Source organism: Triticum urartu, chromosome 2A (assembly GCF_056163025.1).
Source record: "Triticum urartu cultivar PI428250 chromosome 2A, HENAU_Tu73, whole genome shotgun sequence".
Lineage (NCBI taxonomy): Eukaryota > Viridiplantae > Streptophyta > Magnoliopsida > Poales > Poaceae > Triticum > Triticum urartu.
Window position 1 is genome coordinate 257,834,590 of NC_141874.1, and position 18,406 is coordinate 257,852,995.

An 18,406-nucleotide genomic window follows, 5' to 3' on the forward strand; every position below is an offset into this window, starting at 1 on the left:
GCGACCTCCATCGTGGCCCCTCGCGGCCGTGGTGGCGCCTCCCCACGCGATGGGGGCCGCCCAGGTCGTGGCAGTCCCGTTGATGAAGTGAGGTGCGCCATGGTTGCGCGGCCTCCCTGGCCGTTCTCCCACTTGATAGAGGTACTGCTGGAGTTTGTCGTGTGGTCGGAGGACTCGGCCGACAACTGGCTGCAGCTCACGTGGTTTTTTTGCCAGCAAACTGCCGGCCACAGCTCCAGGCGGTTTCTTGCTGCAGGCAGACGGCTGCTGCAGCAAGGCTTCATGGGTCGCGGTGGAGGTCTCCGCCGCGGGCAACGCAGCCTTGGCCCATGGCTGGCTGACGTTTTCCCCGTGTGCGTGGCCTGGGCAGGCAGTGTACCCTCCACTTCAAGTATGAAGGCAACGCGACCCTCTATGTGAGGGTATTCGGGGATGATTGTCGCCGCGTCGGGTCCTGCCCTGAGTACAACAACGGCGGCGAGGTGCTCGGCCTTGGCGATGGTCGTGACGAGGGTGAAGGTGGACTTGTCCTCGGCGCCGGCCGCGGCTTGTCCAGCTACGGTGACTCTTCCTCCGGCGACAGGTCCAGCAGTGGTGGCTATGACCATCCGCCACGCTGCCGTGCTCGCTTCAAGGGCGATAGCGGGTCGTCTCGTCGCCGTGCCCCAGTGAAGCGTGAGGAGGGGTCTGGCTGAGTCCAGGAGAGCGCCGAGGGCCCACCCTTGCGAACCGCTGCAGGGGCGCGCGCTGCTTTTATTTTGTTCTTTCCTTTCTTCCCGCATTAAAAAGAAACAAGTATGGGGCGCTGCAGGGGCGTGCAATGAACCGTGATTTCCAAGTCGCTATGTTATGTTTATCGTTCATGTGTCGTGTTGCAGTATCAGTGTTTTATGTAGGCATGTAGAGATAACTTAGCTTGATATGTCTAAAGTAGTTTCTGCCTCGTGAGGCGCGCCTCTCCCAGTACCTGGTGAGAGATCCTTGCCATTGGCTTGGGAGGCGTGGAGGAACTGCAAAAATTTGTTAAGAACCTCTAATTCTTCCAAGGCCAGGTCGTATGCACGGCCGGCCATGACCTAGAGCTCCACATCGCGGTACCCGAGGGGCACGAATTAAGGAGGGAGCGCTAGCTTGCGAGCTCAAGCGAGGGTGCCTCGCAAAGAACAGGAAAAACGCTCACGAGTGCACCTGTCCAGCCCCCTCACGAGGCATGTGAGGGAGAGTAATGGCCAAATAAAGAACTGAGGGAAGAACAGAGGAAAAGGCGATCGAACCAAGATGACAAGAAACACCAGAATGCAAACTTCCAAAAAAAGTGGCAAGCCAACTACGGAAAGCAAATGAAAAGCCGCGTCCGGCACCTAGTCTAGTCTTCTCACCAGTGCGGAGCTAAGTGCTGCCACTAGGACGTGGGAGGGAGCCCCCGAGGCCCGAGGGCGGCACTCCTGAGACTCTGGGGCGTGTACAGCCCCACTCATTATTACGTGAGAGTGTCACGACTGAAGACCTTCATAGGCACGGGGGCCTTGCTTCACAGGCGCTGGGCCTTGCTTCATGAGTAGAACTTCCGGAGGTGCTGGATGTTCCAGGCGTTCTGGATGGGGACCCCATCTTGCATCTCCAGGTGCACAGCGCCAGGCCTTGAGATGTGGGCGACCCTAAACGGGCCCTCCCACATGGGCGAAAGCTTATGCTGCGCTTCCCTGGAGAGCACCCGCCTTAGTACGAGGTCAGCCACCTCGAGCATCCTAGAGCGGACGCTGCAGCAGTGATACCGCCGCAGCGCCTGCTGGTATCTTGCCGCTCGAATCGTGGCTTCGCAGCGGCGTTCCTCCCACAGCACAAGGTCCATCCCCCGCATGGTGTCCTGCTGCGTCTCATCAAACGCCAGGACCCGTGCGGAGTGATGCTTGACCTCATGAGGGAGAACCGCTTCTGCTTCATAGACGAGGAAGAACGGGGTCTCGCCTGTTGGCTTGGTGGAGGTGGTGCGGATGGACCACAACACAGACTGGAGCTCGTCGTGCGAGGCCCTGCCGCAGGCCTCGAGCTTCTTCTTGAAGGTCCTGGTCTTGAGGCCTATGAGGACCTCCGCGTTGGCGCGTTCAGCTTGACCATTGCTCCTGGGGTGTGCCACCGAAGCGTAGCAGATATGCGTTCCAAGGTTAGCACAATATGTCTTGAAGAGATTGCTAGTGAACTGCAAACCGTTATCGGTGATGATGCAATTAGGGACCCCGAAACGGCTCATGAGACCCTTGATGAACTTGACCGCGGATCCAGCCGGGATGGTGCGGACAGCTTCTACCTCCGCCCATTTGGTGAACGTGGCTCCTCAGGACCCATCTTCCTCGACTGGCACCTGCTTGGTTTCGGCCCAATCTTGACTGAGCAACTGCTTCTTCTTTGCCGAAGCAGCCTCCTTATCCCCTGGGGTGGCCTCGTTGGCCGGTCGCGCTGTCACGGCAGTTTTGAGGGCACACTTGAGCGCCACCAGAGCCTCCTTGGTGTCTCCAACTACGGTGAGGACGTCCTTGCTCCCAGGCATCTTCATGAGGTTGTAGGCAGGATGGGTCGCCGCCATAAACTGAGCCAGAGCCGGGTATCGTAGGATGGCATTGTATGGGAGGCCAATGCGGGCGATGTCGAAGTCGATCAGCTCGGTGTGGTAGTTGTCGCGAGTGCTGAAGGTCACAGGAAGGCGGATCTGCCCCAAGGTGCTGGTGGAGCCGCCGCTGACCACGGAAAAGGGCTTGCTGGGGCAGAGCCATTCGAGTGGTACGTGAAGAAGGCTAAAAGCCTCCATAGAGAGCATGTTGAGACCGCCGCCGCCGTCAATGAGGGTCTTGGTGACAGCTACGCTGTAGATGGTGGGTGTGCAATGCATTGGGAGCACGCCCGAGCCGACGGCGGTGACGAGGTGATCCCCCGAGCACACCCGAATTAGCCTTGGGTGCTGCCCAACCTGGGGGAGCTCCTTGCCGCGTGGAGGTGGCGCTAATCTGGCGAAAGAACGGCTTGGTGTGACGGTCCGAGGGCGGTGCTTTCGAGCCGCCGAGGAGGCCCACGACGGCGAGGGGCGTCGGTGCCGCGAAGCATGCGACAAAGAGGCCGTGCAGCTCGTCCCAAGATGCCACTGAGGATCCTGGGAGGGCAAGCAGCCAGGCGCGCGGCGCACCAGCGAGGACCATTGGAAGGCAGTTGGCCATGACCTTGTCGTCGCCCCCAGCCTTCAGGACGACCTCTTCATATGCCAGCAGGAAGGCTGACGGGTCCGCCGCGCTATCATAGCGCGGCGGCATCTCCAGCTTGAACTTGGGCGGCCATTGCAACCGTCGCAAGGCGGGGGCAAAGGCCCTGAGCCCCCAGGCACTATAGTGGGCGTCCGTCATCCCAGCCGGAGGAGCAATGCTGGCCATTAGGGACAAGGCGTGGAGGTGGTGAAGCATGGATCGACGGGAGGAAAGCTTCAGCGCACCCCTACCTGGCGCGCCAAATGTCGAATATCGGGTTCTGGAAAAACCCTTGAGGTTCGAACTCTAGGGTGCGCACGAAGATCTCTCCTCCCCCTAGCTCTCACTCTCACCACAATCTCAAAGCTCAGCACGTCGAACTCGCAAAACAAAGGACACAGGGTTTATACTGGTTTGGGCCACCGATGTGGTGTAATACCCTACTCTAGTGTGGTCTGGTGGATTGCCTCTTAGGCTGAGGATGAGTGAGTACAAGGGATGAACAGCCTCCTGAGGAGAGGCGTCCTTGAGCTCGGTGAGCTTGTGTGGTTGGGGATGATCTGAATGGTCCGAGATCCATCCCCTTCTACTATGGTGGCTAGTCCTATTTATAGAGGCCCTGGTCCTCTTCCCAAACGGGCAAATTTGAAGAGAGACAACTAGTACAAGTTATCATGACAAAAGGTGGTCTTCGCCTGCCAAAGGCTCTGGTGGTGACGCCGTCCTGGGCTCCATGGTGACCTCTGTCTTGCCGTCCTGCTGGTCTTGGTCTTGTTGCACCGATATGGAAACATTTGCCTGATGCCTCGGGACTCCTCACCTGCGCTTTCTTCTTTCGCACCAAAGAGGAAACAAGTACGCTCCGCATGCTGGCGCCCGCCTGGCCTTGGTCGTCATGGCTTGCGTCACAGGGACCTCGTGAGGTGCCCCCAGCCTTGATCTCTACGCCCCTCATGAGCCAGCATGGTGAGGTCGCCCCCAAGGAGGTCTTGCGTCGTCTGCCTCGTGAGGCTTGGCCCCTCGCGATGGTCTTGAGTGTTCGCTGCTGAAGATGGGTCGTACAGGGCCGCTGGTGGAGCCACGCCATGGGCCGCAGGCAGGCAAGTCTGGGGACCCCCGTTCCCAGGACACCGGCAATTTTACCCTATCTGTTTAATAATAGATTTTTGTCCTTCGATTTGAACTGTTGTACAGTTCTTTCAATTTGGGCCCATATTTGCATGTTGCCATATTTTCTTTAACAATCCTACCATTTTCTGCAAAACATCCCTCGCTATGCAACAGATTATGTAGTGCACAATTTTTCCCTTTACATACATCAAGGCTCCACGGATGTCATACTGCACACAAACCATGGATTTACATTCGTTGCTACTGTAAGACTTCATGAACATGGTGACTCCTATTTTGCACTGACTTTGGAATGAAATTGCAAAGTTTTATGTACTGAAAGCTGACACTAAAATTGCACTGCACATAAAAGGGCCTGGTCATGAGATATATATACGAACTTCCCTGACAAAATCATCTGTCCAGACTTTGTTCGAAGTAAGTTTTCTTTTCAACTATCTTCATATGTTGACTTACCCCGCAATGTCAAATGAATTGTGTAGTATTTAAGTAACCAATTGTTATTCCCTTTTCTTACTATATTTCTACCTAATAACTTCTAGTTACCACTACACTTTTCTATTGCCCTGTTTTAAGTAAATATTCCCTGTACTCCCATTTCTATCAGAAAGCGCCGCTGACAAGGAGACTCTGGAGGTGGAGAACGGGGCTGCCAACAAGCGGAGGCGGGGCGAGCTAGAACCTGAAGCGACTCCAGCAGGCCTAGACTTAATCAGCAGCCTCCCCGATTATATGTTGAGAGTCATCATCTCCCTTCTCCCAATCAAATATGGGGCGCTTACAACCCTCCTTTCCCGGCAGTGGCGCCCCCTATGGAACTCCAGCCCTCTCGATCTCATCGACACCCACGAGCTCTGCCATGGCTATCGCAAAAGCTTGGATGTGTTCTCCAAGATCCTCGGCAGTCACCTTGGCCCAACCAAAGGCCTTAGAATGGGCAAGTTCCGTTCCAACGGCAAGGACCGAGTCAAGCTTGACAACTGGTTCTGATCCCCCACCCTAGATCAGCTTGAGAATCTCACTTTTGATGATGGGCACATGCGATCGCTACAAATGTCCGCACTACGCCTCGCGCCCACGCTGCGCGTCGCCAAGTTCAGGAACTGCCATTTCCCGCCCCTTAATGACGCGCCCGCTCTTATTCTACCACGACTGAAGCACCTTGAGCTCGTCGCCATCTGCCTCTCAAAGGGTGAGATGGAGCGCCTGCTCCGTGGCTGTACTGCACTCGAGTACCTTCGTCTTCAGGCGATCAATGGGTTGAGTACCTTCCACATCACCTTCATGACCCTCCGGACTATTTATGTGTGTTGCTGGTGCGGCAGGAAGACATCACAAGATGTTTACCATGGTATGGTCATCCAGGACACACCTACACTTGAGAGATTATTTGTAGTTGATCAAGAAGGTCCAACAAGAATCAATGTCATTTCTGCGCCGACATTGACAGTGTTGGGCTACTCGTTTAACAAATGCTCCGAACTTGTTATTGGATCCACACCCATTCAGGTACAACAACCTCCTTCTAACTCTCCTTCTACAAATTAACATTATTTCTAATTTTGAAGATGTTTGTTCGCCTGTCATTCAAAAAATAATTCCGACAAGCTTGACCCCGAAACTGCGCACAGCGAAGGTCTTGGCACTAGAATCTATCGGGCCCGACCTGGGGCAAGTTGTCAGTTTCCTGAGATGCTTTCCGTGCCTGGAGAAGCTATATATCGAGGTGATGTTCCTTTCCTGTTAAATGTTAACCATAAGGGGGTTCAATTTGTGACACCTTTTGTTGGGTTTCATAGTAATTTCAAAAAAATTCCTACGCACACGCAAGATCATGGTGATGCATAGCAACGAGAGGGGGAGAGTGTGATCTACGTACCCTTGTAGATCGACAACGGAAGCGTTAACTTGGTTGATGTAGTCGTACGTCTCCACGGCCCGACCGATCAAGCACCGAAACTACGGCACCTCCGAGTTCTAGCACACGTTCAGCTCGATGACGATCCCCGAACTCTGATCCAGCAAAATGTCAGGGAAGAGTTCCGTCAGCACGACGGCGTGGTGACGATCTTGATGTATTACCGTCGCAGGGCTTCGCCTAAGCACCGCTACAATATTATCGAGGACTATGGTGGAAGGGGGCACCGCACACGGCTAAGAATATGATCACGTGGATCAACTTGTGTCTCTAGGGGTGCCCCCTACCCCCGTATATAAAGGAGCAAGGGGAGGAGGCCGGCAGGCCCTATAGGCGCGCCAAGGAGGAGTCCTCCTCCTAGTAGGAGTAGGACTCCTACTAGGAGGGGGAAAGAAGTGGGGAGGGAGAGGGAAAGGGGGGCGCCGCCCCCCCTCTCCTAGTACAATTCGGACCAGGGGGGGAGGAGGCGCGCGGCCCACCTTTGGCTGCCGCTCTCTCTTTCCACTAAGGCCCATATGGCCCATTACTTCTCCCGGGGGGTTCCGGTAACCCTCCGGCTCTCCGGTTTTCTCCGAAATCACCCAGAACACTTCCGGTGTCCGAATATAGCCGTCCAATATATCAATCTTTATGTCTCGACCATTTCGAGACTCCTCGTCATGTCCGTGATCACATCCGGGACTCCGAACTAACTTCGGTACATCAAAACTCATAAACTCATAATATAACTGTCATCGAAACCTCAAGGGTGCGGACCCTACGGGTACGAGAACAATGTAGACATGACCGAGACACGTCTCTGGTCAATAACCAATAGCGGAACCTGGATGCTCATATTGGCTCCTACATATTCTACGAAGATCTTTATCGGTCAGACCGCATAACAACATATGTTGTTCCCTTTGTCATCGGTATGTTACTTGCCCGAGATTCGATCGTCGGTATCCAATACCTAGTTCAATCTCGTTACCGGCAAGTCTCTTTACTTGTTCCGTAATACATCATCTCACAACTAACTCATTAGTTGCAATGCTTGCAAGGCTTATGTGATGTGCATTACCGAGAGGGCCCAGAGATACCTCTCCGACAATCGGAGTGACAAATCCTAATCTCGAAATACGCCAACCCAACATGTACCTTTGGAGATACCTGTAGAGCTCCTTTATAATCACACAGTTATGTTGTGATGTTTGGTAGCACACAAAGTGTTCCTCCGGCAAACGGGAGTTGCATAATCTCATAGTCATAGGAACATGTATAAGTCATGAAGAAAGCAATAGCAACATACTAAACGATCGGGTGCTAAGCTAATTGAATGGGTCATGTCAATCAGATCATTTATCTAATGATGTGATCCTGTTAATCAAATGACAACTCTTTGTCCATGGTTAGGAAACATAACCATCTTTGATTAACAAGCTAGTCTAGTAGAGGCATACTAGTGACACTCTGTTTGTCTATGTATTCACACATGTATTATGTTTCCGGTTAATACAATTCTAGCATGAATAATAAACTTTTATCATGATATATAAGGAAATAAATAATAACTTTATTATTGCCTCTAGGGCATATTTCCTTCAGTCTCCCACTTGCACTAGAGTCAATAATCTAGATTACTCAGTAATGATTCTAACACCCATGGAGCCTTGGTGCTGATCATGTTTTGCTCATGGAAGAGGCTTAGTCAACGGGTCTGCTATATTCAGATCCGTGTGTATCTTGCAAATCTCTATGTCTCCCACCTGGACTAGATCCCAGATGGAATTGAAGCATCTCTTGATGTGCTTGGTTCTCTTGTGAAATCTGGATTCCTTTGCCAAGGCAATTGCACCAGTATTGTCACAAAAGATTTTCATTGGACCCGATGCACTAGGTATGACACCTAGATCGGATATGAACTCCTTCATCCAGACTCCTTCATTCGCTACTTCCGAAGCAGCTATGTATTCCGCTTCACACGTAGATCCCGCCACGACGCTCTGTTTAGAACTGCACCAACTGACAGCTCCACCGTTTAATGTAAACACGTATCCGGTGTGCGATTTAGAATCGTCTGGATCAGTGTCAAAGCTTGCATCAACGTAACCGTTTACGATGAGCTCTTTGTCACCTCCATATAGGAGAAACATATCCTTAGTCCTTTTCAGGTACTTCAGGATGTTCTTGACCGCTATCCAGTGATCCACTCCTGGATTACTTTGGTACCTCCCTGCTAGACTTATAGCAAGGCACACATCAGGTCTGGTACATAGCATTGCATACATGATAGAGCCTATGGCTGACGCATAGGGAACATCTTTATTTTCTCTCTATCTTCTGCAGTGGTCGGGCATTGAGTCTGACTCAACTTCACACCTTGTAACACAGGAAAGAACCCTTTCTTTGCTTGATCCATTTTGAACTTCTTCAAAATCTTGTCAAGGTATGTGCTTTGTGAAAGTCCAATTAAGCGTCTTGATCTATCTCTATAGATCTTTATGCCTAATATGTAAGCAGCTTCACCGAGGTCTTTCATTGAAAAACTCTTATTCAAGTATCCCTTTATGCTATCCAGAAATTCTATATCATTTCCAATAAGTAATATGTCATCCACATATAATATCAGAAATGCTACAGAGCTCCCACTCACTTTCTTGTAAATACAGGCTTCTCCAAAGGTCTGTATAAAACCAAATGCTTTGATCACACTATCAAAGCATTTATTCCAACTCCGAGAGGCTTGCACCAGTCCATAAATGGATCGCTGGAGCTTGCACACCTTGTTAGCTCCCTTTGGATCGACAAAACCTTCCGGCTGCATCATATACAACTCTTCTTCCAGAAATCCATTCAGGAATGCAGTTTTGACATCCATCTGCCAAATTTCATAATCATAAAATGCGGCAATTGCTAACATGATTCGGACAGACTTAAGCATCGCTACGGGTGAGAAGGTCTCATCGTAGTCAACCCCTTGAACTTGTCAAAAACCTTTTGCGACAAGTCGAGCTTTGTAGACAGTAATATTACCGTCAGCGTCAGTCTTCTTCTTGAAGATCCATTTATTCTCAATTGCTTGCTGATCATCGGGCAAGTCAACCAAAGTCCATACTTTGTTCTCATACATGGATCACATCTCAGATTTCATGGCTTCAAGCCATTTTTCGGAATCTGGGCTCACCATCGCTTCTTCATAGTTTGTAGGTTCATCATGATCTAGTAGCATGACTTCCAGAACAGGATTACCGTACCACTCTGGCGCGGATCTTACTCTGGTTGATCTACGAGGTTCAGTAGTATCTTGTTCTGAAGTTTCATGATCATTATCATTAGCTTCCTCACTAATTGGTGTAGGTGTCGTAGAAACAGGTTTCTGTGATGTACTACTTTCCAATAAGGGAGCAGGTACAGTTACCTCGTCAAGTTCTACTTTCCTCCCACTCACTTCTTTCGAGAGAAACTTCTTCTCTAGAAAGGATCCATTCTTAGCAACGAATGTCTTGCCTTCGGATCTGTGATAGAAGGTGTACCCAACAGTCTCCTTTGGGTATCCTATGAAGACACATTTCTCCGATTTGGGTTCGAGCTTATCAGGTTGAAGCTTTTTTACATAAGCATCGCAGCCCCAAACTTTAAGAAACGACAACTTTGGTTTCTTGCCAAACCATAGTTCATAAGGTGTCGTCTCAACGGATTTTGATGGTGCCCTATTTAACGTGAATGCGGCCGTCTCTAAAGCATAACCCCAAAATGATAGCGGTAAATTTGTAAGAGACATCATAGATCGCACCATATCAAGTAAAGTACGATTACGACGTTCGGACACACCATTACGCTGAGGTGTTCCGGGTGGCGTGAGTTGCGAAACTATTCCGCATTGTTTCAGATGTAGACCAAACTCGTAACTCAAATATTCCCCTCCACGATCAGATCACAGAAACTTTATTTTCTTGTTACGATGATTTTCAACTTCACTCTGAAATTCTTTGAACTTTTCAAATGTTTCAGACTTATGCTTCATTAAGTAGATATACCCATATCTGCTTAAATCATCTATGAAGGTGAGAAAATAACGATATCCGCCACGAGCCTCAACATTCATTGGACCACATACATCTATATGTATGATTTCCAACAAATCTGTTGCTCTCTCTGTTGTACCGGAGAACGGTGTTTTAGTCATCTTGCCCATAAGGCACGGTTCGCAAGTACCAAGTGATTCATAATCAAGAGGTTCCAAAAGTCCATCGGTATGGTGTTTCTTCATGCGCTTTACACCGATATGACCTAAACGGCAGTGCCACAAATAAGTTGCACTATCATTATCAACTCTGCATCTGTTGGCTTGAACATTATGAATATGTGTGTTACTACTATCGAGATTCATCAAAAATAGACCACTCTTCAAAGGTGCATGACCATAAAAGATATTACTCATATAAATAGAACAACCATTATTCTCTGATTTAAATGAATAACCGTCTCGCATTAAACAAGATCCAGATATAATGTTCATGCTCAACGCTGGCACCAAATAACAATTATTTAGGTCTAATACTAATCCCGAAGGTAGATGTAGAGGTAGCATGCCGACCACGATCACATCGACTTTAGAACCATTTCCCACGCGCATCGTCACCTCGTCCTTTGCCAGTGTTCGCTTAATCCGTAGTCCCTGTTTCGAGTTGCAAATATTAGCAATAGAACTAGTATCAAATACCCAGGTGCTACTGCGAGCTGTAGTAAGGTACACATCAATAACATGTATATCACATATAGCTTTGTTCACCTTGCCATCCTTCTTATCCGCCAAATACTTGGGGCAGTTCCGCTTCCAGTGACCAGTCTGCTTGCAGTAGAAGCACTCAGTTTCAGGCTTAGGTCCAGACTTGGGTTTCTTCTCCTGATCAGCAGCTTGCTTGATTTTCTTCTTGAAGTTCCCCTTCTTCTTCCCTTTGCCCTTTTTCTTGAAACTAGTGGTCTTGTTGACCATCAACACTTGATGCTCCTTCTTGATTTCTACCTCCGCAGCTTTCAGCATTGCGAAGAGCTTGGGAATAGTCTTATTCATCCCTTGCAAATTATAGTTCATCACGAAGCTCTTGTAGCTTGGTGGCAGTGATTGGAGAATTCTGTCAATGACGCAATCATCTGGAAGATTAACTCCCATCTGAATCAAGTGATTATTATACCCAGACATTTTGAGTATATGCTCACTGACAGAACTGTTCTCCTCCATCTTGTAGCTATAGAACTTATTGGAGACTTCATATCTCTCAATTCAGGCATTTGCTTGAAATATTAACTTCAACTCCTGGAACATCTCATATGCTCCATGACGTTCAAAACATCGTTGAAGTCCCGATTCTAAGCCGTAAAGCATGGCACACTGAACTATCGAGTAGTCATCAGCTTTGCTCTGCCAGACGTTCATAACATCTGGTGTTGCTCCAGCAGCAGGCCTGGCACCTAGCGGTGCTTCCAGGACGTAATTCTTCTGTGCAGAAATGAGGATAATCCTCAAGTTACGGACCTAGTCCGTGTAATTGCTACCATCATCTTTCAACTTTGCTTTCTCAAGGAACGCATTAAAATTTAATGGAACAACAGAACGGGCCATTTATCTACAATTAACATAAAGAAGCAAGATACTATCAGGGACTAAGTTCATGATAAATTTAAGTTCAATTAATCATATTACTCAAGAACTCCCACTTAGATAGACATCCCTCTAATCATCTAAGTGATCACGTGATCCCAATTAACTAAACCATAACCGATCATCACGTGAAATGGAGTAGTTTTCAATGGTGAACATCACCATGTTGATCATGTCTACTATATGATTCACGCTCGATCTTTCGATCTCAGTGTTCCGAGGCCATATCTGCATATGCCAGGCTCGTCAAGTTTAACCTGAGTATTCTGCGTGTGCAAAACTGGCTTGCACCCGTTGTAGATGGACGTAGAGCTTATCACACCCGATCATCACGTGGTGTCTGGGCACGACTAACTTTGGCAACGGTGCATACTCAGGGAGAACACTTTTATCTTGAAATTTAGTGAGAAATCATCTTATAATGCTACCGTCAATCAAAGCAAGATAAGATGCATAAAAGATAAACATCACATGCAATCAATATAAGTGATATGATATGGCCATCATCATCTTGTGCTTGTGATCTCCATCCTTGAAGCACCGTCGTGATCACCATCGTCACCGGCGCGACACCTTGATCTCCATCGTAGCATCGTTGTCGTCTCGCCAATCTTATGCTTCTACGACTATCGCTACCGCTTAGTGATAAAGTAAAGCATTACAGGGCGATTGCATTGCATATAATAAAGCGACAACCATATGGCTCCTGCCAGTTGCCGATAACTCGGTTACAAAACATGATCATCTCATACAATAAAATTTAGCATCATGTCTTGACCATATCACATCACAACATGCCCTGCAAAAACAAGTTAGATGTCCTCTACTTTGTTGTTGCAAGTTTTACGTGGCTGCTACGGGCTTAAGCAAGAACCAATCTTACCTACGCATCAAAACCACAACGATAGTTTGTCAAGTTGGTGCTATTTTAACCTTCGCAAGGACCGGGCGTAGCCACACTCGGTTCAACTAAAGTTGGAGAAACTGTCACCCGCAAGCCACCTATGTGCAAAGCACGTCGGGAGAACTGGTCTCGCGTAAGCGTACGCGTAATGTCGGTCCGGGCCGCTTCATCCAACAATACCGCCGAACCAAAGTATGACATGCTGGTAAGCAGTATGACTTATATCGCCCACAACTCACTTGTGTTCTACTCGTGCATATAACATCAACATATAAAACCTAGGCTCGGATGCCACTGTTGGGTTTCGTAGTAATTTCAAAAAAATTCCTACGCACACGCAAGATCATGGTGATGCATAGCAACGAGAGGGGGAGAGTGTGATCTACGTACCCTTGTAGATCAACAACGGAAGCGTTAACTTGGTTGATGTAGTCGTACGTCTCCACGGCCCGACCAATAAAGCACCGAAACTACGGCACCTCCGAGTTCTAGCACACGTTCAGCTCAATGACGATCCCCAGACTCCAATCCAGCAAAGTGTCGGGGAAGAGTTCTGTCAGCACGACAGCGTGGTGACGATCTTGATGTATTACCATCGCAGGGCTTCACCTAAGCACCGCTACAATATTATCGAGGACTATGGTGGAAGGGGGCACCGCACACGGCTAAGAATATGATCACGTGGATCAACTTGTGTCTCTAGGGGTGCCCCCTGCCCCCGTATATAAAGGAGCAAGGGGAGGAGGCCGGCCGGCCCTATAGGCGCGCCAAGGAGGAGTCCTCCTCCTAGTAGGACTAGGACTCCTACTAGGAGGAGGAAAGAAGTGGGGAGGGGGAGGGAAAGGGGGGCGCCGCCCCCTTCTCCTTGTCCAATTCGGACCAGGGGGGAGGAGGCGCGCGGCCCACCTTTGGCTGCCCCTCTCTCTTTCCACTAAGGCCCATATGGCCCATTACTTCTCCCGGGGGGGTTCCGGTAACCCTCCGGCTCTCCGGTTTTCTCCGAAATCACCCGGAACACTTCCGGTGTCCGAATATAGCCGTCCAATATATCAATCTTTATGTCTCGACCATTTTGAGACTCCTTGTCATGTCCGTGATCACATCCGGGACTCCGAACTAACTTCGGTACATCAAAACTCATAAACTCATAATATAACTGTCATCGAAACCTTAAGCGTGCGGACCCTACAGGTTCGAGAACAATGTAGACATGACCGAGACACGTCTCTGGTCAATAACCAATAGCGGAACCTGGATGCTCATATTGGCTCCTACATATTCTACGAAGATCTTTATCGGTCAGGCCGCATAACAACATATGTTGTTCCCTTTGTCATCGGTATGTTACTTGCCCGAGATTCGATCGTCGGTATCCAATACCTAGTTCAATATCGTTACCGGCAAGTCTCTTTACTCGTTCCGTAATACATCATCTCACAACTAACTCATTAGTTGCAATGCTTGCAAGGCTTATGTGATGTGCATTACCGAGAGGGCCCAGAGATACCTCTCCGACAATCGGAGTGACAAATCCTAATCTCGAAATACGCCAACCCAACATGTAACTTTGGAGACACCTGTAGAGCTCCTTTATAATCACCCAGTTACGTTGTGACGTTTGGTAGCACACAAAGTGTTCCTCCGGCAAATGGGAGTTGCATAATCTCATAGTCATAGGAACATGTATAAGTCATGAAGAAAGCAATAGCAACATACTAAACGATCGGGTGCTAAGCTAATGGAATGGGTCATGTCAATCAGGTCATTCATCTAATGATGTGATCCTGTTAATCAAATGACAACTCTTTGTCCATGGTTAGGAAACATAACCATCTTTGATTAACAAGCTAGTCTAGTAGAGGCATACTAGTGACACTCTGTTTGTCTATGTATTCACACATGTATTATGTTTCCGGTTAATACAATTCTAGCATGAATAATAAACTTTTATCATGATATATAAGGAAATAAATAATAACTTTATTATTGCCTCTAGGGCATATTTGCTTCACCTTATTCCAAATTTACACTGACAATGTACTACAATTTCTGAAGGTTCTTTTGGACGATTTCAGTACATACATGTCCCCCCCATATTGGTTGCTTGATCCATATGGTTACAATCAATAAGCATTTCTCCTTCGGATTCATCTGTACTAGTTTTCTTAGGGAACTTCTCATCCACTCCAACCTCTTGTGAAGAAGGCTATATTTTTCTAGAATGTAATCAAATGCCCATGTTAATCATGTCAGATCGAAGATGACATGTTAGTGCATTTTACAAATCCTGCAAACCAAATAGCTAGGCCTGTAGTAATGCTCAAAACTGCATGTAGGCACTAACACGTTTTCTTATTTTGCAGATAAGATTAGGCCCAGTGGTGGATAATGTGATAGAATATAACAATCACGTCAAATGCCTAGATCTGCATCTCTTAGAAATTACTTTGAACTCCTACCGAGGGACCTTACTGGAGATTATATTCGCCAGGTTCTTTGTTCTCAGAGCAAGTGTGCTGAAGGAAATGAGGTTTGCCCTACATTTATTTCACAAAAATGAATGGTTTGTTGATCAGCGCCGGCGCCTACAGTAGAATGGAGTAGGTTCCAAAAATGCTGAATTTCATTTTGGAACTTCAGATGACAGAGTAATCGGAAGTCATCGTGTCAACTGTATACATGACTTCTCAGTGGCTGACCCCTTTGCAAAAATTGTGAGGTTTCGAAGCCAGACATAGAAGCGATGATATTAGTTTGAACCTCTCTGATATCCATGTTTAGAGGATCAGCACGAGCGTTTGCAGCTGATGAGCTGAATTTCATTTCTAATATCAGTTTGAACCTTGTAATATTCGAATTTGAGCCAAATAACTCTGGAATTTGAACCTTGTAACATTTTGAGCTTTTGTGGTACAATCGTTGAAATGGCATCGTATGAGACTTGTATATTGCTAGCACTATTTTGACCTTAATATGCAATGGTCTTAGATTTTATTAACCATTCTCGAATTAGTTTATCTTGTCGATCTCACAGCACACGATCTGTATAGCTAACTCGACTACGATCTTCTACATTATTGCACACAGTTGGTTTTTTCCACCGTGTGCACTGTCGAGCACAGAATTAATTGCCGCACTCGAGTGTTCATCATCACCCTTTTGTGTAACTTTGACCTCATCACCCAAGGGTAAACTTATGACTGAAGTCATTCCACACACTTTGTTTTTACAAAGCGTTTTGCTAATAAATGCCCACGATTTGTCCCTCTTCTAGCCGACGCATGGCCAAACTAGCCAGGCGAGAACCTTGCGCGATAAACAGCATAGTAGTGCGGGAACAGGCTCACCGACAATATATTTTGCGCCTCTTTGAGCCCACGTGTGCGGTGTGGTGTTTTCAAGCGTGCACTGGAATCCTCCGCTATGAACGTTGTGACAAGACATGACGATTACAGGCCGGCCGGCCCCCATTTATTATAGCGGCCATTTAATCTACCCTTGTGTCTCTTCAACCTTTCGATCATGCCCCACCATTGCAAGAAGCACACCCACCACGAGAAATTCTTAGAGGGTATCCTGCGCGGCTCCAATGGCGCTCCGAGCAGCTGCAGACGACGAGCAGCAGTTCACCATGCGTGTCGTGGTGGACACCACAGAAGGTTCATGGACCTCTTGGTGGTGTACACCAATGACCCGGTCTAGGTCGAGCACTCCATCCACATCATGGAGCTGTTGCTTGCCGTGGAGAAGTACAAGGTGGTCGGGTTCAACCTCGAGTACACCCGCGCTCATGCCGGGTCTCGTCCCAAGGTTGTCATCACCTAGATGTGTGTGCGCCACCATGTCCTCGTCTACCGCTACTGCCTGGCCACAAGGCCTTGCGAGCGTTTTGCCACATTTGTCAACAGTCCGCACTACATGTTCGCTACGGTGGACATCACCAACGATGTAAAGGCGCTCGAGAATTCGGGTATCGCCTGCTAGAATCTTGCCGACATCCAGGGCCAATACAAGATCTGGGGTAGCAAGGAGCATGAGAAGGACTCACTGGTTCACCTCGCCAAGGCCATCATCGACTCCTACTATAGAGACATGAAGGATTCGTGCAACAAGGACAAGCGTGCCTGGAACTCGGCCTGGATGGAGAAACTCGACCAAGCTCATGTCGTGTACGTGGCCAAGGAGGCATACACGAGCTACGACATGTACAGGCGGATTGTTGACATGAGGAATTGTCTCCTTCCCCAAAACGGCCATGGATCCAGCTGGAAGCAGAGCAATGTCAAGTGTCGTTGCAACAATAAGTAGATGATTAGATCCTCGTTTCTCCTACTTTAGTATGCATGTAATTGCTTTCTTTGGTGTGTGGAAATGTTATGTGTGTAGTAACTTGTGTAATTGTATGCTTAATTTGGTTATGCAATGCTGTCATTTCAAGTATATATGTTGATGCTCTGTAGACAGAGCATAGATGTTGTGCGGACAAAGAAAATCACATCGCACACGGACTAAACAATGGAACTCGTCGGTGATGTTTTCATCAATCACTCACAATTGTATACCAGCAATCATTTGCTCACAACACACACGGCTTGTTGGCAGTAATCGTCTGTGTTATTATTGGTGTTCGCACATGTTTCCGATTACTGACCTGTTTGCCTCGTATCACACACATCTTGTTCATTTGAACCATTTTTGTTTTCATGTCTCAACGCAAACAGTTCATCCGAGTGAACTGCATGTCGTATATCGAACACACCTTTGATCTAGATGACCGTTTCTTTTGTGTTGCCTAATCACAAATAGTTCATCCGAGTGAACCGTATGATGTACATCGCACACACCTTCATATGGCTGCCCGTTTCTTTCATTCCTCCTCATTGCAAACGGTTAACTGAACTGAACCGTATGCCCTCAATCGCACACGCAACTAAAATCTGAACCGTGTTTGATGCATCTTCCATCGCAAATGTTTTGATCCTTTTTTGACGGTTTTACACCACTGTTTGCGATTATGGCATCGCACACAGTTTTGTCGAAGGGTCTCTAATTGTAGTGTCGCGTTAGCAGCATCCTGCAGTAGTGTATGTCTCCAACGTATCTATATTTTTTGATTGTTCCATGCTATTATATTATCTGTTTTGGATGTTTAATGGGCTTTAATATTCTCTTTTATATTATTTTTGGGACTAACCTATTAACCGGAGGCCTAGTGCCAGTTTCTGTTTTTTGCCTATTTTAGTGTTTCGCAGAAAAGGAATACCAAACGGAAATGAAACCTTCGCGATGATCTTTCCTGGACTGAAAGGAAACTAGGAGAGTTGGAGTGGAAGTCTGGAACTCCGTGAGGCGGCCACGAGGCAGGAGGGCGCGCGCAGGGGGGTAGGCGCGCCCCCCACTCTCGTGGGCCCCATAGAGCTCCACCGACATACTTCTTTCGCCTATATATAACCTTATTCCCTAGAAACATAAGGGGGAGCCACGAAACCACTTTTCCACCGCCGCAACCTTCTGTACCCATGAGACCCCATCTTGGGGCCTTTTTCGGCGATCTGCTAGAGTGGGAAACGATCACGGAG